Here is a 25,557-nt window from a genome sequence, read left to right on the forward strand (position 1 = left end):
ACGGCGAAAATCGAACCGAACCGAGAAGCTCCGTCTCTCTCGATGTTGCTTTCTTGGCTTTCGTGGGGCGCGGCCGCTAAAGGATAACTATTCTTTTACCTTGTTGCACTCCTTAATCATGGGGAAGATGCCCGGAACACTTCATCGACGCACACTACGCACGACGCGCGGAAAAGGGGAGGAAAGTAAGAAAAACACTACACTCTACGCGACACAGGATAACTGCACCAGCTCGGCGGAACGCGAACGAGTCTGCCTGCTTGCTAGTTCTGCGTTCTGCTCCCTAGCGCTGCTTGCCTGCCTCGGCTGCTACTCTCTTCGTTCCTCCCACTGTCTCGCTCTCGCTACCTCTCTCTTTCTCTCCCTCGCTTTCTTCCGTTCCGTTCTTCGATGCGCACCTCTGCCTGCGCAGTAGTCGTCATCATCGCGCGCGCTTTCCGGGCTACCGCCAATCACTGGCGCCATCTTTTCCACCTCCCCAGATACTAAATAGTTCTGCGCAGAATCTACTCAGTCGCAGTAAAATTCTGATTCCTTATTAAAATCTTCCCTAGTGCCATTGATTTAAATTATAGGATCCAACGGTAATAGCCAATATCGAATATTCGATAGTTAATTTTATTGAAAACAGCCAATGCCGTTCCTCTACCGTCAGCCTTCCCAACTTGTGCTAGCTCAGTCTATTCTCAGCCAATCACCGACCGTCGTTCATTGACTTTCCTCTTACCGCGCAATTCGATTCTCGAATCACTCTCGGTAATCACTCGTGTTACGCTATTCTATTTATAATTACAACGATATAACACCGTAGAAAATCTTTGAGCTCAATTTTGCCAGCAATTTACACAGACACAAGCTCTAACTTTCGCATTAGAGAGGAAATAACGTTTATCGAAAAGTCGATTGTCGTTGTTCCAAATTCGTTCCCGAACAATTCAACTTTTCGCAAGCTGAAGCGTCGGATGGATAGATGGCGCGTCCGTTAAGAGTTTCTAACTTTCAAGTGGATGCTGACGAATTAAAGTTGATAATGAGGATAAACGAATTTATAGAAGCAACAAGAAGAAACATATATATATATCTTGGAGCTGTAGCCTGCAGGTACTATTTTTAACTATGTACAAAAATCAATGGAGTTGCAAGAGGAGGTTATCAGTTGTGACGAGAATAATTGCTAAGTGAGAATAAGGTTAGAAATAGCCGGTATGCATGTAGAGGACAGAACATTGAGAAACGAAGCAATAAAAAATCGATACACGGATGGAGGATACCCAATGCATGTATATGTGTAATAAAGTGATGATGAACCCCATGGCCGCGTTAGTCGATTGCTATCCGATCGTTCATGTAAAATCATGCGCGCGCTTCGTTGCATCGAGCTTTCTCCTAGCTTGAAATCATTGGCCTGCAAAATCTGTCGGGCCTTGGATGCCGCTAAGCCAACCGTAATCGGTTAAAAGCCACGGAAGTAATAGGGACGACATAGATGATACGTAGAGACACACGGGAGAAAATCGTTTATCAAACACTGCAGCCTCCGTTTACCACATCTCGTTCGATGAGTCTCGCGCATAAGTAAATAAACGGAACGTTCTTAGAATCTTACGTCAACACACTGGGTAAATCGTTATAGGGCAATCCTACCATAATGATTATTACGTACTTTGAGCGTTTGCGACTGTTGAACGTTTAACGATCATTTCAGACAGTGCAGAATGCAATTATTTTGGAAAGTAAGGTTATGTTTGGTTACGAGACTGTTCGTTTCACTATACACAGTTAATTACTATGATAATAATGGTTAAACTTTTTTGAAATATATAGATGTAGGAGCTTTTGTGAAGAAGATACACTGTAGTATTCGAGACGAGAGACGAAGAGAGAATTTGATTGAATCGGAGATGGAGAATCGTGGATAAAGGTCCTTAAATAGAACATCGGTGTGGTTTAAATTTGATATATCAGGGTACAGGCTGAAACAGCGGCTGGTAAATCGAAGAAATGTATTTTCTGGATTTTAGTGGCTCGGATTGAGAATAGACGTCAGCACAGTTTCAAGATTCTCCTTTCATGGGAGGAATAAAGCGTTTGTCGTGAAAGCCGGACCGGAATATACTTTGCTATAACGTATTCATGTCGGCTCTTCACAACCGACACATCCACCGATTCCTGTGATCTTGTTCCACTTCCAACAGCTTCATATTGTTTTTCTAATAATTCTACAAAGGAAGAAATTACATTTCAAGGAGAAGCCCAGGTAAACTTTATGTACTATTTTTAATAATTTTTGTCTACCAGAGTAGCAATTTAATTATTTAAGACTCAACGTATACTTTGCTATTTTACTAGCTTCTATTTTATAAAGAAATATTGCAAATCACCGTGTATAGAAAACTTTTAAGCAACAAAGGTAACCATAAATTTAATTTCAAAAAATACATATTAATTTAGATAAGAAAAGGTAGAAATAGTAACAATTCCAAAAGAAACATAGATATTATAAAATTACTAAAAAGTATCATTTAAAAATTGTTAATACGTGAACGTGGAAATTGGAACTGAGTGCTTTACATAAATTGAAATTCTTCTTTTTACTTTTCATTAGAAGAAAATTTTCAAGAAAGGAATGAATAACGGTACAACTACAGTATTAAAAAAAATTCCATCTAATCACTATCCAAAGGTAGCGTTTCCACGAGAAGACCCTTTTAACGATGAGAAAAGGATGGTGATAGGAAGGTTAATTAAAAGTCTCGCTCGCACCTCGAGTAAGGCTTCAGCTTTAGTTTTGCTTTGACCATGCCCGTCCGTCTAAAGTTTTTGCGCCTCTGCCACGTCTCAGCACCCTCTTAAACTCGTCGAGGTCCCCGTATCTCACGTTCCCGTTGGAGCGTGTAGTACGCGTACCACGCACGTTTGCCGGCTTTAAAAGCGAGACGGATAGTCGAGGGTGCGTTGCATGCTCGCTCGTTCGTGCACACTCCCCAATAACAAACGAGGATGCCGGCGTTGTTCCACTCTGGATTTTTCGCCAGTTTCGATGAGGAGAGTCCCCTGAAAAGGGAACCTTTCTACGGAAACTTTCCAGCCGAGGAAGCCAAAGGACTTCCACGTGAGAGAAATGAAACGGTAAGTGCTGCCTGCTCGATTTCGACAAGATTTCAAACCCCCCCCTCCTTTGTTTACCTTCGATTCACAGCTTCCACGAAATTCTAGTAAGCATATACACACAGTCACAATGGAAGAACAGAGAAACTCTCAATATTCGCTTCTATGAAGCCTGTAAATAAATAATTCGTAGAACCGAGGAAAAAATGAGGTTTTACAATGCTCGATTGAACCGTTTAATTTGAAAGTACAGTGAGTCGCGAAACTTTTGTAGGAAATTTTAACCAAGCTGAAATTAAACATCCCTGATGTAGGAAAGCAAAGATTGTTTAGTTTTAATTGCAGTGCACATGTGGGAGCACCGCAGAGACACGGGATTGGTTGTTTAGTTTCGATTCTTGAATTAATTGTGCGTTTTTCGTGTGCTTTGCTGTGTGCGCGTGCACGTTGGTTAGAGGCTGCGAGAGAGATTAGCCGGGGGTATGGAGACTCTTTCATTCAGCTCGAAGGTTTTTGTTCTCGCGTCTCCTCTTTATTCCTCTAGTTGCTCTCCCCCCTCCCTCACTCTGTGTTAACGGTTGGGAGGGTCGATTCTGTCGCACAGCTCACTCGTTCTTTGTTGCACCGTCCACAGAGAGACAGATGGACAGAACTGTAGGAACACAGAACACAGTCACTTGTTTAATCAGACCTCGTTAGAAATAACCCTGGGCAACGTCATCCCGATCTATTCCTCGCGGCAGGTGCTTCTGATGAAATTCTAACGACTATCGCGCTAAGTGGGTCATGATTCCAACCGACTAGGCTGCTGCCAGTCACCAAAATGGATCATCCGTGTCCAAATAATTGCCGATTATTTCTACAAATGGAAAATTTGAAATTTCAGCCTTTCGTGGCTCACCCTTGTTAACTCAAATCCATCGGAAGGACATTATGATTACATTGCGATACACGTGTTATAGCACGAGTATTGATACTGCTGTTCTTTGGTGTTCTATTTCACTGATACGAGGACCAATCAAACGTAGCGTTGGGAACGTTCCAGAAACGCTCCTATAAAGCTCCAGTCTGTAAAATTGAGTATACAAGAACAAGTTGAGAAGTTTTCTAATAATTTTTTAATTGTTTCAATTTATAGCTTAACTTTGGTTACATACAGATTGTTACAGATGTATTGCTTTAGATACTTTTAATTATCGAAGTAATTGTAAGTTTGTTTATATATTAGGTCATCTGTGTAAATCTAAAGAAATATCAAGTTTTTGTCGATGACCTCTTTGAGTGCGAGTAGAAAGGTGTTTAAAAAGTGTCCTGTGCAAATATTTGACGTCTTCTATAGTTAACAAAATAACATTTTCTTACGTCTGTGTCTCTATGCTCCAGGGCGTGTTAAGCATCTCGCTTTGTACAGTCCCTTATTGTGTCCATAAAACTCCATACTGGAGTTAAATGAATTATTTGTCAGTCAAGTTTAAATAATACTTCACGTTGGTAATATTTTCAATCCTTGCATGATACATCGACATCGTGTTTTGGATCAAATTAATAAACTACCGTCGAATACTGTAAAGGTAGAAGAGTTAACGAATAAAGTTATATTAGTATTGATAAATTAATCGATAAAAATAAAAGCTTGGAAAGTAATCTTTCAGCGTCGGTCTCTGGGACAAACCATTTACCAATAGAATGCTTCCAATTAAAGAATCTTTAATCCTTGATAACTTTTTAATTAAGATCTATATCTACAAATTTTATAAGGTTATTTCTTCTGAAAATCCCCTTCTCTCTTCAGATCTTTCGGCTTAGCATAAATTGATTCGAAGTTCGATGTAAATGGACAATTAGGGACTCGAGTCTTTTGCGGCTGATCCTTGTTGACTGATCCGTGCATAGGATGAAATTCATTGGTCGGATATTATGATTGGCTTGCCTGATTCGCAGAGGTTTTATTTCTCTTGATGGTAGGACGAAAGCGCGCGGTTAGCGATGAACGCACTACTTACTGGAAAGTTTCGTATCGCGTGGCAATTTAAGTTTAACGTTAATGATGGAGAACGCGCGGCTCGAACGGGTTATTTGTCAGCGATTTGGCAATCCTGGAAACTCGATTGAATTTCGTAGTGCGCTATTAAGCGGCTCACGAGCTGACTGGCTGTCTGCCGAAGCATGCATATGCATGTGTTGATACGAGAGAACGATAGAGGGGGGTGCGTCGTACGTGTTCTGTTTACCACTACTACAAATACAGTTAGCAGCGAGCAAAGCCTGTTTACCCATCGCGAAGGGACACAACGGTGTTCCAGGAATTCCAACAATTCAGGAATCATTCGACTACGGTTATAACGGCTAACGATCTTTCTCACCTAACCTCAACTCTAATTCTCAACGAATTCAGCAACCAACGCGAATTCCTTGTATGCACTCCCTTATATTCAGCAATTACTAATTAAACTGAAGTTAATTCCCTCGTTCCACTATGCTAATCGGCATCTCTCGCTCTTTCTTCCCTACCCAACGCCACCACCACTAGCAGCAACACCACCACCAAGAAGAGGACCTGCAGCGCTCGCTCGGCCAAACTCGGAAGCTTCTCATCGCGCACGGACTTGAGAGACGGGGGCAGCACCGATTTGCATGGAAATTTTTCTCAACTTTCTTCCATGCTATAACCTAGCCTAACCTACAAAGCCAGCGAGGACTTTTTCAAGCGAGTTTCCCCAGTCTTTGGTAATTAACGAATTAGTAGAAATAAACTCGTGGAGTATCCAGACTCTCCTGCGATTATTCTCCGGTGAATTTTAGAAAAGTTTGCGAGGAATTTTTCCAGGGTCTTCGTGGATCGTCGATGGATAAAGTTGTGTATGTGCAGGAATGAGAAGGATCCGAGGAAGGAAAGTGACAAGAGTGGAAAGGATGGCTGATCAAACTTCCTGAAAGGACTCTTCGTCTTTGCTTTCCAGTGGGCTGGTTTGACTTGGATATCGACGAGATTTCGGCTTATCCCTCGTACAGTTGGCGGCCCGTCGTTTCTCGTATGCCGCGTGGCGTTCGGAGTGGGTGAAAATGGAGAATTTAACCGGAAATGAAAATGCCGTTGGGTGTCTGGTGGGGGCGCCCTCGAAGATTTAGAAAATGAAAGCTCCAGACCGGGATATGCCCAGAAGCCATTACACGCGATATATCGACGTTTCGCCCAAATTTTCCCTCTGATTACTTTCGACGCTTCGGGCAGTGACGAAAAATATTCTGTAGCATTGAAAATTCTTCTAAAATCGATATCTCCCACCCTTCTACGTACTATGAACGTTCGCGTTAGTTGCTCCGCGCGTGCATCCCTCGTATTTTTTCCCCAGCTTTCTAAAAACGCGATAGCTTTGGCGAGAGAATGAGATGACGATTTTTTTCTCTTCTGACGCGTCTCTGTGTATATATATATATATATATATATAAAGAGAGGGCCGAGTAGCATGTGAAAAAAGGCGCCCTTGCTGGACGATGCAAGTGAGCTTAGCGAAGAGTCAACACGTCTATACAGGCTTGTCCACACACTCCGTGAATAATAAAGTGACAAATATAGGCGACGGCAGGGGGCCCCATAAATCTGATGCATCCTTGAATAGCTTATTCAACGCACGGATCTATTCAAACGCTACGTATAGCACGGCTCAAATATAAAGTATCGTGACTGCTGTTCCACCGCAACTCCATTTAGCTTTCTTTTTTTAATTCACTCTTACCACCGCGCGCGAGCAGAGATTGATTTTACGCACGTTTCGCACAATCCAATTTTTATTTATTTTCATTCCCAGACTCTGCCTGAGCTCGCCCAACGATCAACTGTCACACGCCACTCCCATTTGCCAAGTCTGCTTCACGCGTACCCAACAAATATTGCCACAATTTTACATCAACGCAAAAATTATTCCTCGTCATATATCGGTAAATTAATATTTTTTTTTGTTCTCCATGAAACATAACATTACTCGTGTTTGATAAATCATTCCATTTGTAATTATGAATTGTAGTTGAGGTAAAGGGAAATCTTTAGTGGATTTTGGAGTACTTTGGAAGGTAAACATATTACAGGCGTTGATACACATTGAATTTGCATGTAGTCAGGTTTCTGTATCACAAAGTAAGAAACAATTTGCGGTGTCAAAGAAGTCTAAAAATTGCTCAAAAGCTTTTCTCATTGAACTTAAAAATTGCATCAATATTTTTTTTTCAAAATCACGACAGGTAACTCCATTTTATATCGAACAAAAATTTCTATGAAGAGTCTGCGAAATTGCGTAAAGACTCAATTTCCTAATAATTTGGAGAACGTTCTGTTTAATAATTCGAGTCCCAAGCGGTATAATATTATCTGGTCCTTCTTGTCGCTCGGGCCTCATCGTAAACGATCGTGATACAACGTTGAAACGTGGCAAATATTCACTGACGGTGGATCAATGAAATTCGTAGGAACCGTGGAATATTTAGGTATGAATGTCGAGGCCGGAACGAGATGACTCTTTTAATTAGCTCGTGCAACGTGTATAAGGGATGAAAGTATGCAATGCACAGTGTTTTTCAAGCTATTTATCGCGCTACGTCGGGTTGGCGATAATAATCACATTTTTCGAGAGAGAGCAGGTTTTTTGATGTTTTTAATTAATTTTCAAAACTGACATCCACCTCTTTGGCAAGTCGTCGTAGAATAAAATTGCTGCTGCCAGAGGTTTTTTTTTCTGGCAGAGTCAGTTATGAATTTGTACGAGCGAGTGTGTGCACGTAGCTTTCCCACTGACCAAACAATAATTGCTGCCTCTGATAACGTTAAAGTTTTGTTTTGTTAAACTTCGTCGACCCAAATTCAAACCTTTTCCACTATAATGGATTACGTTCGAGGCTTACGTCAGTATTCTCGCTACTTCGCTCCCAGCTAAAGTTTGATTGCTCGTGCGACAGTTTGACGATCGAGGCTTCCCTAACATTTTTCACGAATCTTTCTCGTCTCGAGACAATCGATGGATTATAAAAAAAGAAAATTGCGTTTGAGCAACAAAAGCAGGATGAACTACGTCGACCAACTATAACGAGCGACATTGAGAGTCCTCGAAATATTAAACCTCCCAATAATCAAGGAGTGTAAGTATATAATAAAACGGACAGGCCAAGTGGCAATTTCTAGAAAAACAAGATATAAACATCTATGAGTAACAAAACGAAATTATTTACAAAATAAAACTAGGATAAGAATTGTATTATAAATATTTAATAAGAATAAGTGGAATTTGTAAATAATTAATAAAAATGCTCAAATCTCGATTAGCAATTTGTTCATTCCTATGCGTTGCAATTCAATTACTCGATTACTAGTGCTAAAATTCCTCCCTCTTCTGCACCACTACCATCACTTATCTTCCAGCTTTACACTTAGCCTCTGAAATTAATCAGAAAATTCACCGTCGTCGAAGCGCTTTAATTTAACAAGGTAAACTTTCTACCTTTATTATATTATTAATTAATCGTTACATCGCTTATTAATTAACACGAAGTGTTTCGGGTTAGTACACGGGACAACTCGAGAAAAGATGCACAGAATAATTTTTCATCTAATAAACAAATTTTCTTTATAACAGTGAACAAAATTGATTGATGCAATAAATAATTTACTAATATAACGAATATGTTTATTAAATAATGAAAAATTCGCTGTATAAATAAATTATTTATCGTATGGATTAATTTTGTTCGCTGCTATAACGAAAAATTGTACATTGACTGAAAAATTATTCTCACTGCTTGTATACGCTAATTCTTAACTCGTGTGAGTGTCACTTTTCGTCTCGCGAGTTTCTATGTAGTTAGCGATAACGCGAGCAGGTAAATGGGAAGACGGTGTTGGTGATGGAAGTTGGTGGTATTGGTGGCACCAGCCAGGAGCAGCCAGCAGGATCCAAGCATCAGCGAGGGACAGGACGAGATACGATAGGACGTGGTGCGTCAGGAGAATTACCGGAACATCCCCTTGTGTGACGTTTGCCGTGAATGTTAATTGACCATTTTAAGCCGTGCTATATGGCCATAATCTTACGCTCCTCTCTCTCTCTCTCTCTCTCTCTCTCTCTCTCTCTCTCTCTCTCTCTCTCTCGGTTGCTTTAATTATTTCGAATCGACCTGCTACATTTGCCTGGCCGCATAATTCACTCAGTGAAATGCTTAATACTCAATTACAGCTTTTACGTAACGTTGATGCGCTATAGAATTCATAAATATATGTATGTATATACTATATATATATATATACAATTTACATACATTGCGTCCCACGGAATCTGATTAATTATATCTCTCGCTGAGCCAGACCATGCAATCGAATTTCGCATAATCGAGTAATGAAATTTTTAGCGATACAGGGGAAGCTCACTCGCTGCATGCCACTGCATTATCGTGTTACTGATAAGTGCTCGCGTGTGTCTACATTCACGCCTGCCGATTGGTACATTCTACCACTGTGAAAAATGATTAAATTCCAATATAAATCTTCCTTTCGATAGTGCCAATGAAATTAATTGCTTAATTAGTTTTGATGATCTTATACAAAAATCAAATGGTTAAATTTCATTTGATCCCAATGAGGATTTTTAATTCGATCAGCTGTTTTGTAGAATTCAGTAGAATGAGTCAATAATTTTATTCGGGCTATTAAAAAAAAGTATAATTGAATTAATGTCTTTTCTTTTTTTTTCTTGTCAGTTTGTAAACGTGTAAATTGCATGTGTTTATAGATAAAAGCTATTAAATATGGCGTCCAGTATCTCTTTAACGTGTCACGGCGATTATGTTGAAATGTTTTTAGCTGTAAATGGTATACGTTTAGTGTACAGGGAACCTGAAAAATTTGAGTCTGTAGGAAACTTTAGATTGATGGATTACTTCTGGGAAGAAAACTGTTGTATTTTTTTTAATATTGTCATTATTTACCAAATTACATAACAATATATTTTAGACAAACGTTTGCATTAATTGTTATGCAATTCGATAAATATTAGTATATTAAACAAATTTACAAGAGTTTCCGTGTAAATAAGGTAATAACGATAAAAAAGATTAATAACCTTTTTTTATATTGCTAATATTTTTCAAATTATACGAAAATTCATCTAAATGTAAATTTATTTTTTTATAGCCTACAAAAATTATCATATAATTCGTTAATGTGAACAATATTAAAAATGGTATAGAAAGATTTTTTATGCTCATGGTAACAGGCAATAAAAAACTAATGAATCTTTTCTTTCGTATTATTGCTACTTATCGAGCTACAATAACAATATTTTCGAACTACGTACATCGTTGTATAAGTCGATCTACATCAACAATGAATCTTTAGTTTATTGTTATCTATAACAATGTTCATAAAATATTATTCTATGCTAATTTAATATTGTTCATATTTAACAAGATACATAACATTGTTCGTAGACTATCGATCTAACGAATTTACACATAAACAAAATATTACGTAACTTGAAAAGGATTAGCAATATTGAAAAAAAATTATTATCCATTTTTTATCATTATTAGCAAAACCTACAAAAACTCTTTTAAATATTGTTAATATTAAAAAATTGTACAATAATTTCATTTAATATAAATCAGCCTTTTTATTTAGAGTGTCAGGGTGACCACGACTTTTGAGACAGCCTGTACGAGAATTTTTATTAAAAATGCCGTCAATTTTTTGACTCTCGAGGCTCAGGAGAATCAAAAAGCGAACACTGAAATTTTGAAAAAAAAAGCTTGGAATAACAATGAGGTTTTCCGTGGCCATTAATATTGGTATCCGCTCATGAAAAAACGGCAGCGTCAGATTTTTACACGCATGCACGCAGTAGCCTGCATGTAGTATAGGTGCACGCAAGCGCAAGGAATTCGGTAGAATCGATAAGCGAGCGCCTCGCGACTCGCCACTGACCGATTTCCGGCCGATTTTCCGCCTGTCACTCGGATTCACGCGAGATTACGGCCACGCGCGCGACACTGATTTTCTCCCGATATCCTGACAGAAACGTCGTTCGCGTCCACACGCACACACACCTGTAATAATGCTCAACCGTTACCGCGAATTCGTTCGACAAAACTCAGACGAACCTTCGCTCATTTTATTTTATTTTACTAATTGATATTATGTAACGATCGTAGGATTATTAACACTCTGTTACAGCACACTGTATTTGGCTTACAATTTTATAGCACGTGGATTACTATAATACAGTATTTTCATTTGCTTGAATCTTTTAATGTGGTGCACCAATAGATTTGCAATTTTGCAACATGTGGATTAGCATTATACAGTATTTTCAGTTGCACATATTTTTTAATATTGTGCATCGATTTTATAGACTTATAAATTTATAGTGCTTGATTAACCTGATTCATTAATTTCAATTCCATAAATAAACTAGCTTACTCAAAGTCGGTATTGCAACTGATGGTTGATAAAATATATAGCAACATATGGCGTCTTTCGAGTAATGACAAATTAAATTATGGGTGATTCACAGTAGTAATACCAAAAATTATACCGACTCTTTTGAAACTTTGTCAAGGTGTTCGAGTGGAGTATCTCGAGCATTTTGCAGACTTTCCGAGCAGAATCTCCGCGACCTCTCGTACGAGACGTGTGGAACGTAGGAAGTAATGGAATTTTAATGAACGAAGAGCTACTTTTGGTTTTATCAGCGAGAAATCGTTTTGTTCAAAATTAATTCAGTCGAATGGCTTTATGGTTGTAGGACTAAGACAGTTTCAGTGATTCGTGCAAAAATCGCACGAGGGTTCTGACAGTAGTGGAGAATGACGATTTTATCCTGCAGAAAAGCGAGAAATCAAGCGAAAGGTCCTTTGGCTCTAGCGAAGCGTGGATAAAATGCAGGATGATGCTTCGCTTGATTCCAGAGCCAGCTTGAAAATTGCTCATGTATTTCTGTCTCAGTTTTTCTGCTGGTCGAACGGAAAGATGCGCAAGCTTGAATTGTTCGATCATTGAGAAATATAACGGACATCTCGATGGATAAAAAGCGATGGAAATTATTATCAGCGAACGAATCTCGGACGAAAAATCCTATTTTCGTCTAAAACTGAAAAATTCCTCAGTTTTGTTCTACACAACACAATAAAAATTAATTTACACCATTTAATCAAGTAAATTTTGTATTTAAAAACCTCCAATCAGAAAAGTATGCATAGTTTTAATAAATAAATTATCAGAAGAAAGAAAAATTTAGTATCATACAAATATAATTCACGTCATTCAAAAAACGATGTATTTTAATAAACGATTTTTTATCTCGTTCCATCATTAATTATTCCACAATGAAGTTATAATAACGAGGTTCTAATTTTTCGACTCGAATTAACTTCGGCCAAGTACGACGTAAAAAATGCAGAAGAAAATTCTGCAGCACACGCTCGCGGAGGCAAGCGAATCGAAAAATTGTTGAGGTATTTATGCCAGGCTCCGGGAGTTTTTCCATCGGAGAGGATCCATCCGGATGAGAAGAAAGTAGAGGGGAAAAAACACGAAGCGTCGCGTCGCATTGGGGGAAGTAGCGATTAAACGCTTTATTAACTCGCTATTTCTCACAGGATTTCTTTATCAGAAAGTTGAAAAGGTTGGCGCACAGACAGCAGCAACACTGCGAAACAGTCTCTCTCTCTCTCTCTCTCTCTCTCTCCCTCCCTCCCTCTCGACGGTGCTGGATACTTCGGGGCGAGAGACAGCCGACGAGAAACTTTGAATTTGTAATTTGCCTCTTGAGAGGACTTTCCCATCCGTCGCCTGCACCGTACCAAACGAATTCGAACTTGTACGTTAGAGATTTGTCGAGTAAACAGAATTACCAACTTTGTCCCGATTTCTCCTGGCGTTGCTCCGGCAAGAAGAATCTTTTTCCATGCACCAATACCTTCGTTCCTTTTCCTCGAGGAGCACAGCTACTATTTATTATTTTCCTCCTTAAACTCTCTCGTCTTTTAACGAATCGGGACAAGGATCGTTCATCGTGCGTGTATATACGTATATGTACGTGGGACATCCGGAGGATTTCTCTCGTGTATTCCCAGGACGTTCGAGGGTATCGGCTATCGAGCATCGGAGCGCGAAGAGCATCCAAGTCGGCGGCGTTGGGGAACGTCCGCCGAAGGTCCATTCCTGATGCTGCGATCATCATCTGTATGTGTGTGTGTGTGTGTGTGTGCAGGGTCATCGAAGGTTATTAGCGCCCGAAATTCCAAGCAGTCGAGCGAACGTGCAGGATAGTTGGTGGCTGGGCGGTATTTACGAGACAAGTGTGGGTGGTGGACAATCATGAACCTGTATAAGTGTGTGTGTGTGTGTATGGGGGGTGGGTATATCTTGTGGAGACAGCGATGGATATTCCATCGATTGATTGGTATCTGTCGGACGCATGCATCATTGCCCCCATCCCACCAATACTATATTCCAACACTCCCACACACTCTCGTCACTCGTTAAAATCCACCCAATTTCATTCTACACGCCAATCGCTCCATTCGAAAAATCTACGCTCAAATTAATTCACGATTCGACGCCTTTACCATTTTCATGAAATTCTCTCAAATTTCTATCTATGTAATTGCTACTCGTCAGACATTGATGGTTGTGTAGGAATTATTTCATTTTTGGTACTTTTTTCATTTCCAAGAATCATCTTCTCTCGACGAACGTTTAAAAGAAAAATTTATGCGAGACTTTTAGCGAACAGTCGTTTTATTCCAAGAGGGATCGATGCACTATTCATTTTCATCCCCGCATTCACTCGAGTGGAAATTCATTTCAGGATTTTCACGATTTTTCATTCCCATTGCCACGCCGACTTCTTACTCGTAGCATTAAGAGTGGTGAATTATAGAAAAAATTCTTAGAGCAGGATTAGTGGCCTTTGATTACTCGATTTCTGTCCCTCTGCGGTCAACCAGTGTATCGCGTGGAAAAAGGACTCTAAAGACAGGATGATAGACCACAACGAATTGTAATTATAAAGATAAAGCATAGAATCTATCAAAAGTGAGAGAGAGAGAGTTACTGAAATTCTTACCTAATAATTGTTTATATTTTTCAGAAAATCCAAAGAGCCACATGACCAGTAGAGTATCGGTACACGAACATCGATAGTACACACACAAACATATACGTGCACTATACGACAGCGTGTAAAGAGCTTACATCTCGCATTGTGCTCCATTATTCATCAGCGCACAATGGAATGGACGTTGTTGACAGAAATTATATAGCAAACTGACTCGAAACAGGTGTTCGCGTGACCGAAGAGGAAATTCATGATGCGGGACGAGATGAAGCAGGGATAAATTTCGATGAATTAAAATCCAAATAAAATTGGCATTACGCGGTAAAACGAGTTGTGCAAAGTTTGCGGCAGTTTCTGCAGACTCACGACCGGGTTTTCGGCTCCTCCGGAAGATTGGAGCAAAGTCTGGACCGCCTCGAGACTGAAATCGAGTCAGTGGTTCGCGAAACTAAGCGAAACTCGAAGCCCCGGTAAGTATCCTGGCTATGCATCCTGCTGCTGTCTCCTCGAGATACATGAGAAAAGTCCTGGGAAACTCTCGATAGCATTATCGAAACGAATGGCAAATGATTTCCATCCGACTATTCTTCTTCCAGCCATTTTACACAATTTTATAAATGGACGCAGTTGTGCTAAAAGAGATAAGCCCCCGTCGACGATTTTCACATTCTATTACATTTTTTAAATTAACTGCTAATAGTTGTGTAGAAAATTACACTCATGAAAAATGTACCTTTGGTTCGAATAAAATTCCCATTTGAATAGTGCTAATTAAATACGTGGATGCTTGGCTTTGATTAATGACAGACTGAATTAAATAATAAAAATTTTATTCAGTTTGTGTTTTATTGATATCAAGCAAATATTTATCCAGCACTATTTTCAACAAGGATTCGGTTAAATTGATTTCCATCTGCGAGAGAACCGAATTTTGAGTTTGACTCTCTTGCCCCAACCATGAGTATATACTCAGTTGTGGTACCAACGACGAGAGTCCCGAACTCCCGTTTTCTCGCAACTCTGGATCGACCCTCAACTGTATCACCATCGCTTTTATCCGTAACCAATCACCTTAGACCGCTTGACGTTTGAAGTTGCCGAACTTTGACTTAGTCGACACCTCCGAGTGACCCGGAAGCTCGCCTCGATAGCGTTTGAGATTATAGTCGAAACACTGGACAACTAATTTAGTAACTTTGCAAAAATTGTAATACCTCCCGATGTCTATATATTCCCCTGAATTTCTCCAGACACTTTGATGCATCAACTGCTCTGCTACCAGTACTTGTAACCTACTTTTCAGGGATTTTCATTTTTTATCGAGCTGCAGGGTTTTCTCTGAAAATATGCATCGAGGCAGAGGAGAATGGAAAATTCCCCACACACTGCACTACAGGGGTTTGCTCGTGCTTCATCTATTTCTGAACGATCGTGCATTTTATTACTCTCGCGTTGTTTTTAATAAACCTCGCAATACACGATAGGTATATATATACCGTTTATTATATATATATATATATATAGGGTAAAAGGAGAGAAAATTATTGGTGCGTGGTAATTAATGGTAGTGGAACATTGGACGAGTGTCGAGAAGAAAAAGGATGGATCAAAGTGTCTCTGGAAGGTGCAGTAATGCTGAGCAGATGTTTGTTGGATCCGGAGGTAGCTCGGGAGGGTCGAAGTAAAGTTTATAAGGTGGACACGCGTGTACATCGTTACAAGGGGAGAAAGTGCTTTGTGTCAATTAAACTTTACACGAAGCACGAGGGAAGAAGGATTTTCTACTCGTTATAAACTATATATATATATATATATATATATAGGGGACACGTATAAGGAAGCTTCCAGTCTATGGACAGAGACTTCCAAAGACACTTTAACGTACTTTTAAACTACCCCCCCCCCCCCTCTCTTCTCTAGAATTCGATAGTATTTGGCAGAATGCCCCTCTAAGCCAGTCACGGACCAACCCTTCCTACTCGAACACTGTTCCAAACCATTAAGACACTATCTACTGCTTCAACACACGTTACGGGATTGTTTGGCTTATCAGAAATGATATCTACGCGTTCATCGGAGTAAGGCAAAATATAGAAATAGGATACGACAATGCAGATTCGTATCTTTGCAGAGCTTGACAGCTGCCAGACAAACCATGGTGAGAATAGAATTACAGAGAGTTGGGGAGGGGGAGGGGGGGGGGGGGAGACGTGACAGTGTTATTAGTATTTGCGCTGGCAGAAACAGAAGGGGCAATAACAGCTGAAACGGGCAGAGAGGATCAAGAGTCTCGCGGTGCCAGGAAACGGAAGTGGAAGCGGAGTTAACGCTCCTTCCAACCATCATCAGGGATATTATCGAACCGATGCGCCTCCAGGAGTGTACTTGGCGATAGGACACCCTAGAGAGGAATAGAAACCTGAAGACACTGAATCGGGGGCCAACCGCGAGGACTCATCTAATTACCAATTTCAATTATCGCTTCAAGTCTCGTCGTTTGTATCTCCAACAAAATGTTTTTTGTATCAAACATTTTTTTATAGGAGTAAAAATTGTTAATTAAAGTATTGATTTCAGTAATTTTAATAAAAATCTTATAAAGTACACTTTTATTGAATAATTTGAGGTACCTGCTTCCAGATAGGAATTCAGATACTTTTTATTAATATTATTTTCTGATAATATATGTATAGTTGTATTAAAAGAGTGGTGGCTTAAATTATTGATTTTACTATTTTTTTCATTGGAATATTTTGTTTAAATTAGCACAAGTTTTGTTGATTTTTTTTTGGTTGAAGAATCACTTAAACATCTTTTGCCTATATTTAGCAGGATAATGTTGTTTTATACCAAGGTTTAACGATCGAGTTCTCAGTAGGATATATATGCAAACCAAAACTGGCGTTAACAATTTAATTATAAAATCTATTTTAAGACGAATGGAAGGAGTATTTAGGTTAGTTTTTGCAACTTTTACCCGTCCGAGTCCTCTCATCCGAAATATTCAATATAGAAATAAACCTAGCCCCGAAATGTCTGATTTTTAGAGCGAATAACTCGGTTGAAATAGTTGTCGCGCGCGCACTGATGCAATTTTCTCATGAATAAAGCATCATCAATGGCTAATCTGAGAAGTTCGCGAGCTTTTCCGAGCGTGTAATTAGCCGATCGCAGTAGCAACAAAATAAATATCCCGCTAAATACGAGTAGAGGATATATAGGGGTCGGTCTCGATTCAATTTTCGCTAACTGGGGCGTGGACTAATTAACCTCGACGTGAATAGCCACTCGACGAACAATGCCGAGCCGAGGGATTGAAACGACGATGGATTTTGCGCCGAAGGGATGAGACAAAAATGAATCGATGCAAAAATCCCTGCCACTGTGTAATATTATATTTTTAGATTACCGAAGAGAGACTTGAGGTAAAACTGATGGACTAATGATTTGGCTTTCGTTGATTGCACCACTGTGCTTAATTAGAAAATAATATACGATGACCAAAGGAATTGGCCAAAGCATATACTCGTGGCTGCTGCAAATTCTTCAAGGGCGAAATTTTAGTGAAAAGTGTCTTTGCATTTTCCTCGTGCACTTTGTGGCAAGTCAACCTAACTCCTTTGTCCTTAACTAGTAGCATAGCATCATTAATGGTAAATGCCTCTGTTTGTAACCTTGTCTTTCAAATACCCTAAAATGTCCAAGGGACAGACCGTTAATGCTAGCATTCTCTTCGGCAATGTGTTCAATAATTATACACTATCTATCTTTGAAAATTCTATTGTTTTTATTTTCATGTGACACAATAGCTGCTGACTAACGTTATAAGAAATAGTTTAAGACGTTTCTTGAAAATAGTTTGGTTTTTACTGGTTGGATCAACGTAACCACGAATTAACAAAAGAAATTGGCTAAAGTACCTGTAATGTGAGTTCTTCAAGGGTGAAACTTGAGGAAAAAGTACCTTCGCATTTTCCTCATACACTTTGTGCTTACCTAGCCCATCACCTTCGTCCTTGACCTGCCCTACGTCTTCACTAATGGCTATAAGGACCTTGTTTATACCCTCGTCTTCGAACAACCATGATAATGTTGAAGAAAGAAATTGCCAAGGGTTGCTTCCTCTCCTCAAAACTTTCTAATCATCTACCCCACTCTCAAATCTCATTTTGCTGGATTCCTTAATGAAATAAATCCTCGACCAAGATGTAACTTACATAAAAAATGATATAAGCTTTTACCATGAAATATCAAATGTATCTGTAAATAGCTTCTTCAAGGGTGAAAATCGAGTAAAATGTACATTCGCTGTTTCCTGGTGCACTCTGTATCAAACTGAGCCCATCAACTTCGACCTCATCTGCTTCGACCTTGACCCATAACATACAACCACTAATGGCTATAAGGACCCTGTTAGTATATACCCTCGTCTTCTCATGAGGTAAAAAAATATTAGAGGAACAAACAGGCATCGTTTTGTTCCTCTCCTTCGATTCGTTTAATATCCCCACCTCATTACACAATCCCACTCTCTTTACTTTCCTCTGATACAAATTCATTAGAATTAAACGATATAACTCTCTAAGTTTGCGTTTTATTCTTTTTTTTACAGTCTCCTCCTGCTACTTTTAATTTATATCAGAAATAATCAGAGTGTTTTCCCAAAGCTTCCATTCACGAAGGAGCAAAAATTACGAGGTTTCGGCTACACAAAGGGTAGATAAAGTGCAGCCCCGAAGAACTCGTAACGCGCAAACACACCGATATCCAAATGGAGAATATCAGTTACGGTAACGGTAGTTCTGTGCTTTCGCAGTCAGGAAAAATGGCCTTAATCTAGCATCATCGGGGGTTGAGCTTATCACGAGGGGAACCGAAGCGAGTATGGAGACTGAATTTAAATGTTCAACGTTTAACCGAAGAAAAGCTGCTATTGAAAAAATTCCTGAGAGGGAGTCCGTTACTCTTTAAATCTCATCAAGTTGCCATCCATTCTTCTCCCGTTTTCCCATGGATTCTTAGGGAGTTTTTCAGCAAGGAAATATATAGCCGAAGATTAAAAGAAAACTAAACTATGGCGATGAACGAGGATATATCGATAATTATAATATGTTGTAACTTAGCAAAATAAGTTTTCTCACAGTCCCAAATAATAATTCGAATTTTCAACATTTCGAAGAGGGAAGAAAAATGAAAAATGTCCCAAAGACTTTACTTCATCATCACTCGTGTTGCATTGGTATTGGAATTAGGAAGAGAAGCTTCCTGGTTTAGCAAAAAATGAGGTTTTTATGAGTTTTAAGTTGTGAATTTTTTATCTCTTATGGCTGCTGGAAAGTTCTTGTTCGGATTTGACGGTATAAATTGTATTTAATACAGTTTCCATCAGTTGACATCTGGACGGCTCGTGTGACTGGTCTGTGGTTAAAGCAGCGAGGACAGTATTGTCGGTTTAGTGATCGATAAACGTCCCTCTTTACATCCTCTCTTATGCGCACGTATAACATGTGCCACTCAGTCTCTCCGGCACCCCCCCCCCCCCTCCCCCTCTTCATCCCCTCTCCTCTCTCCGTTGAAGCATCGAGTAATAGAATCGCGGCCGCAGATGGGATATTCCGTTGTGCATCCAGATCGCTTGATACTTCCGATTTTCGATTTTCGCTCGATCGATAATGTCATTTTCGTTCAGTTCCACTAGCCCTCGTCCCTTTTTCACCCCCACTCCTGCCCGCTTTCGATTTCGCTTTAAGCCAATCCACCGATATTCGACGCGAGTCCGCTGGAAATTGAAATGGACAAAAGGCACTATCATGGGACGCCTCGACGTTCACCAATTCATTTTTCTCGTCAGCTGCATTTGAACCGTTGTTCGATTTAATTGGCATCTATTAAAAAATCTTCGTCCGAGTTGTAACGAGCTTCATTCTCTGCATAAGCGAGATTTCGTTATTCTTATATGGAGGAGGATCGTCGTGGAAATTTTGAAAAGATGTTAAATTGGTTCTTCATCGTCAGAGATAAGGAATAATTGAGATTTTAAGGTATTTCTAGTACAGCAGTGGATTGTAAGATATTTCAGGCTAGGTTAACACTGTTCAATTCCTTTATCAAGGTATATTATAATCAAGCAGATTTAATGTACAGGATCTGTCACTTAAAAGCCCCAGAGCAAAGATGGAAAAAGACGTGTATATATCTGTAAGAGATATTTAATTTTTGCATAAGACCTTTATGAAGTCTTCTACTCATGGAGCTTTACCATTTAGATTCAGAAAGGTCTTAAGCAAGTTTTTTATATCTTTCATAGTTACTGAGATACACGTCTTTTCCATTTATGCTGTGGGATATTTTAATAAATGACGAGCTCCATATATATGTGTGTTAGAACTTTATAAAAATATATTATAAAATTTATAATTCATTCTTCGTATTTTGATCAACTCCCTAAATAAAACGTTATAACGAATAAGTTCGTTTCAAAGGACACTTCTCAATTATCTATCCAAACCAAGTCCATTATTAATGAACAATTAACACGGCTCATAGCGCGGGTGATCGTTAAATTCGGTATAACGTTATCTGTCAGGTTGCAGGCAATTCCTAGCAAAGCCGATCAACGTGCCGAAATCTCCCAGTCAGGATCTCCCCACGTGCGCAACCGGTTTACAATTTTTTTCTCACGCAGCTCGTAACAAATAAAATGGAACAATATCTAATGCACCGTATCTGCAAAATGTCAGTGTTCGCAATGAAGAAGGGGACGTGGGATATCTTCAGCTTCTCGGTAAGGTAAAAAAGATCCTGTTAATTACTATTGACCGACTTTTATTTATAATGATTTGTTAATAATCATATGCAAAACAATAAAGTTTACTAATTATACAACAGAAAGTGGTAAAAACTAGGACAAAAATTATTTGATCACAAAAATGTTTACATTTATGAAAATTTATAAACTGAAAATGTTTCCTTACAACCTCATCAAAATTAAACAAAATTCACTAATTTCAAAATAAGCATAATTAAATATTTCTGTACTTCAATCATTGTCACATTTTAAATTTTACATATATAAGTTTCGTGAATTGTTTACAGTATCAATACTTCCTTTGGTCACTAATCAGGTCATCTACCTTACCCGTATCCTTTTATCCCTGATACCTCGTTATTAGTAGGTGGCAGAATTTCAGGATGATAAAGATAGACTACAAAGAGAGAGAGAGAGAGAGAGAGAGAGAGCGAGGTTGTCGGCATATGATACACGTTAGACCACAACCCTCTAAACAATCCGATTACTGACCACAAGTGGATCCTAAACAAGCTATTATGTCACGTTGCTACCCCATCGACCTTGCAGTCACCCTCCATCTTGGATTCTCATCAAGTAGCAACCAGCAGACTCTCACGACCCGTCAAGGGTTCAGCACCAACATTATCGAGGTCACCTTCTTCTTTTCGCTCCTCTCTGCTCTTCAAACTCAATCCCCTGATCCCGTTAACCTCGCGACTTCCATTACGAAAATCACGGAGCATCGCTTTCACGTTTTTTCCATCTATTAATAGACGTTTCTTGACCCGCTTTGCAGGCCGGAAATACCCTTCCGAAGGTGAGGTATAGAATAGGACACACGGAAGGCTATATCCACGTCCTGCAATCCTATTAAGAAGCGAGTATCGATGATGATCGGTGGAAGCTTTCAGAATCCTCATCCTCAACATAGTTGCTGCAACCACCACTCGATCATCATCCGTACAGTTTTCTTCATTCCGGTTCATAGCCTCCGTCCTTTTCGCTCTTCAGCATATCTCCTCTTTTCCACCAGACTCCGATGCTTTATTCCTCCTGGCTTTCCCATCAGTTTTTATTCCGAAAGAGGAAACGCTCCTGCAGTTCCCTAAAAGGTCCTCCATTGAAATTGCCGATGGCGCATATTAATGCCGCAGCGCGCCGGAGATCCTTCGTGTGCCATGCAGAGGTATATACCTGTGAGTCGCTGCGACCCTGCGATGCTACGAGCCGAGCCTTTCCATTCACCTCGGTCCTCAGCTTTTCCTCATCCCGAAGGATCCTCATCCGAACCCTTCCCCCTCTTCCTCGCTATATATATATATATATATATATATATATATATATATATATGTATAGTCGAGCGGAATTGGCGAATTTTCCGATCCGTCTGCGGTTGCCAAGAAGGATTATCGACGCGTCGATGAACACCGAGAACCAATTGTTATCCTTCCGAGGCATGACCGATATGAATCCAGAGATGAGCTTCGAATGCTGCATTGATATCAGAAATTTACACTCACGTATTTCTATATGTATAGCTTTCCTGCCATCTTGGTCAGATTCACCAAATAGTTTCTCAAATTCTCCACGAATCAACCAAATATATTCTGTATATTGTTGGTTCGATAAACCAGGGTTAAACTTTTCAATCCTAAATTATCTGCAGGTTTATTCCCATTGATCAATTTTATTATTCCTTGTTCTTCTTTATCGTGACGGATAGTTGTAGAATCGTCGAGTACTCGATTACGTATATAGTTATTAAAATTCGCAAAATTTCCATGGATAGTTTTTCACTTTGACAGGGGATATACCAATTGATGAGCTACGTCACTTCTGGTAGCATCAAATGCTATATATATAGAAACGACAATGAATTCGTAGAAAAATGGAACGCGCAAAAAACGTACTGGGAGTTTTTCGTCGAAGCAATTTGGTTATCCATCTCGGTTGTATTCGTAAAATAACGATGGCTGCATGGTTTCCGAATTTGCCGCAGGATACCATCTCGGTGAACCACGTCACTTCCGGTAGCTTCCAATACACGGTACAACAATCGCAAATAGAATGAATTTTTCGAGGCGAAAAATGAACGACGAGAGGTTTTTGCCGGGTGCGAGAAGAAGGGTAGTTTTTTTTAGGAATCTTGGCAAAGGCAGGAACATACCGCTTGGCTCGCAGGAATATGAAAGAGCGGATATTAATTTTTGTTAAAACACCCTCTTATTTCACAGCACACGGCTGCGGCCAGTTTCGCGTGATAGCTGAGAGGGCGAATTTTTTTTAACCAACGCTCTGGTATAATCTGGCCAGCGTGTTCGACGCAGTGCACACTCTCTCTCTCTCTCTCTCTCTCTCTCCCTGCAACATTTGGACAAGCCATTCATTAGCAGCGAACGTTAAACCGAGCCAGGACCGGGCACAAGATAGATTTTACCATTAATTTTAATTGTTCGCCTAGAGCAAGGATTGCTGGGATCAGCGATTGGTACATTAACGACGCTCGGATCGGGCCATAAATTTATACACGTCGAGGCGATTCAACCGGTCCGAATTAGCAGCATCATAGGGCCGATTATTTTCCATAGGCAACATCCTGCACGCTTGTTTATCAACAGTTGTGACAAAGTCTGATATAAACCAGAGGTGATTCGCCATTGCAGCAATTATTTCATTAGGGACCATTGATTAGAATCCAGGAATTCGACGCGCGGGTGATTCAACATTATCGTTAATTGACAGCTTGATTAGAATCCTTAATTGCGAGCCATTTCCCAAACAGTTGCAATTTCTACTCTACAATAGCTTTTCCGTTCTAGCGTAACGAGTTGCAAATTATTTTGCCTCGATCCTCCTCTTAAAACGGACGTACGTCTATGAGATGTTCGTGTATGGAGATGTGGGGGGGAATTCTTGGATTTTTTTTCTTCAGCTTCTTCTTCAGGTTCTTTAGCGGGAATATTCGTATTACTGCAGAGTTACCGTGGATTTCCGCTGGAAGTTCCGGTCAAACGCCAGTGTATCAGTGACTCTTTGACCTTTATAATCGAATTGCACCAGAAAATCATTGACATTGCGACCATTTGTTTCAGTCCTTTGCGCTTGCTCGTTGATAAAGGCGCGCGCAGATTGCACGCTCGCCGTCGATCCCTTTGAGCAGAGAGTCCGGAAAGCTCCACTATCAATAATCATTTCTGCTAATTAGTGTACTTTGAAGTTTTGTCGGTTACAATGAACGGGACAGCGCGAACAGAGCTACTACGTTGGCTAACCAAACACAGAGCACTGACGCGTCTTTGACCTTTGAACCTAGGGAACATTCCTGAAACCTTCTGGACTCGTTGGAACGTTTCAGGAACGTTTCATCGAATTGTGATGGAAATTCTGTCAAAACTAAAATGTAAAGTACGATTCGTTCACGATTTTTCTTTGTCTACATCGCATTTTCTCGCAAATGCGTTTTGAAATTTTGTTGGTGTTAAATCTTATGGTTAGAGAGGTTTTCGAACCATTTCCGAGATACGCTTTTGCGAACGTCCCATTTTTCAACAAACATTTTTCAAATTCGTTCCAGAAGCTTTTCAAGAACGTTTCCTCGAATTATGATGGAAATTTTGTTGATACTAAAACTTAAGTCTCGAAGTGTTCGCAAGATTTGTTTGCTCGAGTCGCGTTTTCCAGCAAACATATCTCAAATTTGTTTCTAGAAAGGTTTCATCCAATTATGAGGAAAATTATTGTATTCTTAGTAAAAATGCCATAAGAATCGAGACACTCGCGAGATTTATTTATCTTATATATAGTTGCGTTACACACAGTTGCTGATGATGAAAAAAATTGTAAGTAGTTTGTACGAAATCCCTTTTAGACCAGAGAGAGAGAGAGAGAGAGCACTACGTTTGTCCATCAATAATGATGATTTCTGCTAATTAACGTACTTTGAAGTTTCGTCGGTTAAAATGAATGAGCCGACATGAGCCATTCGTCCAAGTTGCTACGTCGACGTTGTTGTCAGCAAACCAAACTCGGGACTTGATATCCATGTCGGCTGCAGTTCCGGCTTTTGCCGAGTTAGCAACGTCAACAAAATGGCTTTCTAACTTAGGAATATCCTACCCTCCATCTCTATATATCTCTCTCGGCAAATCTCTTCCAACGCGATATACCCTGCACCACCACCCTTCCCAATCCTCCGCCACAAGGATTATCAGCTTGCTCCCACATTGTTCCGCAGTCGTTAAATCTCATAAAAATTAAACGCTTGGTCGATTGGCAGATTACAAAATAATTAAACAAATTCCTCGTTATTAAATCATTTTTAATTAGCCAACATGGACCTTGGTGCTACACCGATACTCCCTGTGGTTCGCCTATAATATCGAGAATTCCATTGCTAAGCTCCTCCTTTTCCATCAGGATTTCTGCTCTGCCGCTGCATTAAAGCTTTAATAATCGAGCGACGTAAAAGCTTTTCAGCAAAAATCCGATTTATCGACGTAACTGCGATTCGTTAAAGTATCCTGCTGCCAATACCGTAAAAAATTAAGTCTTCTATCTCGA

General features: G+C 39.7%; 1 protein-coding gene across 7 annotated transcripts in view; it reads right to left on the minus strand.

Moving 5' to 3' along the window:
* mub (poly(rC)-binding protein mub) overlaps positions 1 to 25,557 on the minus strand; it is an 84,961-nt gene that overhangs the window by 36,754 nt on the left and 22,650 nt on the right. The window contains exon 1 of one of the 7 annotated variants that reach the window (XM_066739738.1): positions 100 to 306. The exons of 2 other annotated variants lie outside the window; for them this stretch is intronic. The gene's annotated coding sequence lies outside the window, so the exon portion shown is untranslated. Of the gene's footprint in view, positions 1 to 99; positions 307 to 25,557 lie in introns of those variants that run through there. 4 more of the 7 variants (XM_066739734.1, XM_066739733.1, XM_066739739.1 and 1 more) reach the window with 4 other exon arrangements.

This window comes from Prorops nasuta, unplaced genomic scaffold, assembly GCF_024137725.1.
Source record: "Prorops nasuta isolate Cenicafe-Biocafe unplaced genomic scaffold, Cenicafe_Pnas_1.2 PNAS00021, whole genome shotgun sequence".
In the NCBI taxonomy this organism is placed as follows: Eukaryota; Metazoa; Arthropoda; class Insecta; order Hymenoptera; family Bethylidae; genus Prorops; species Prorops nasuta.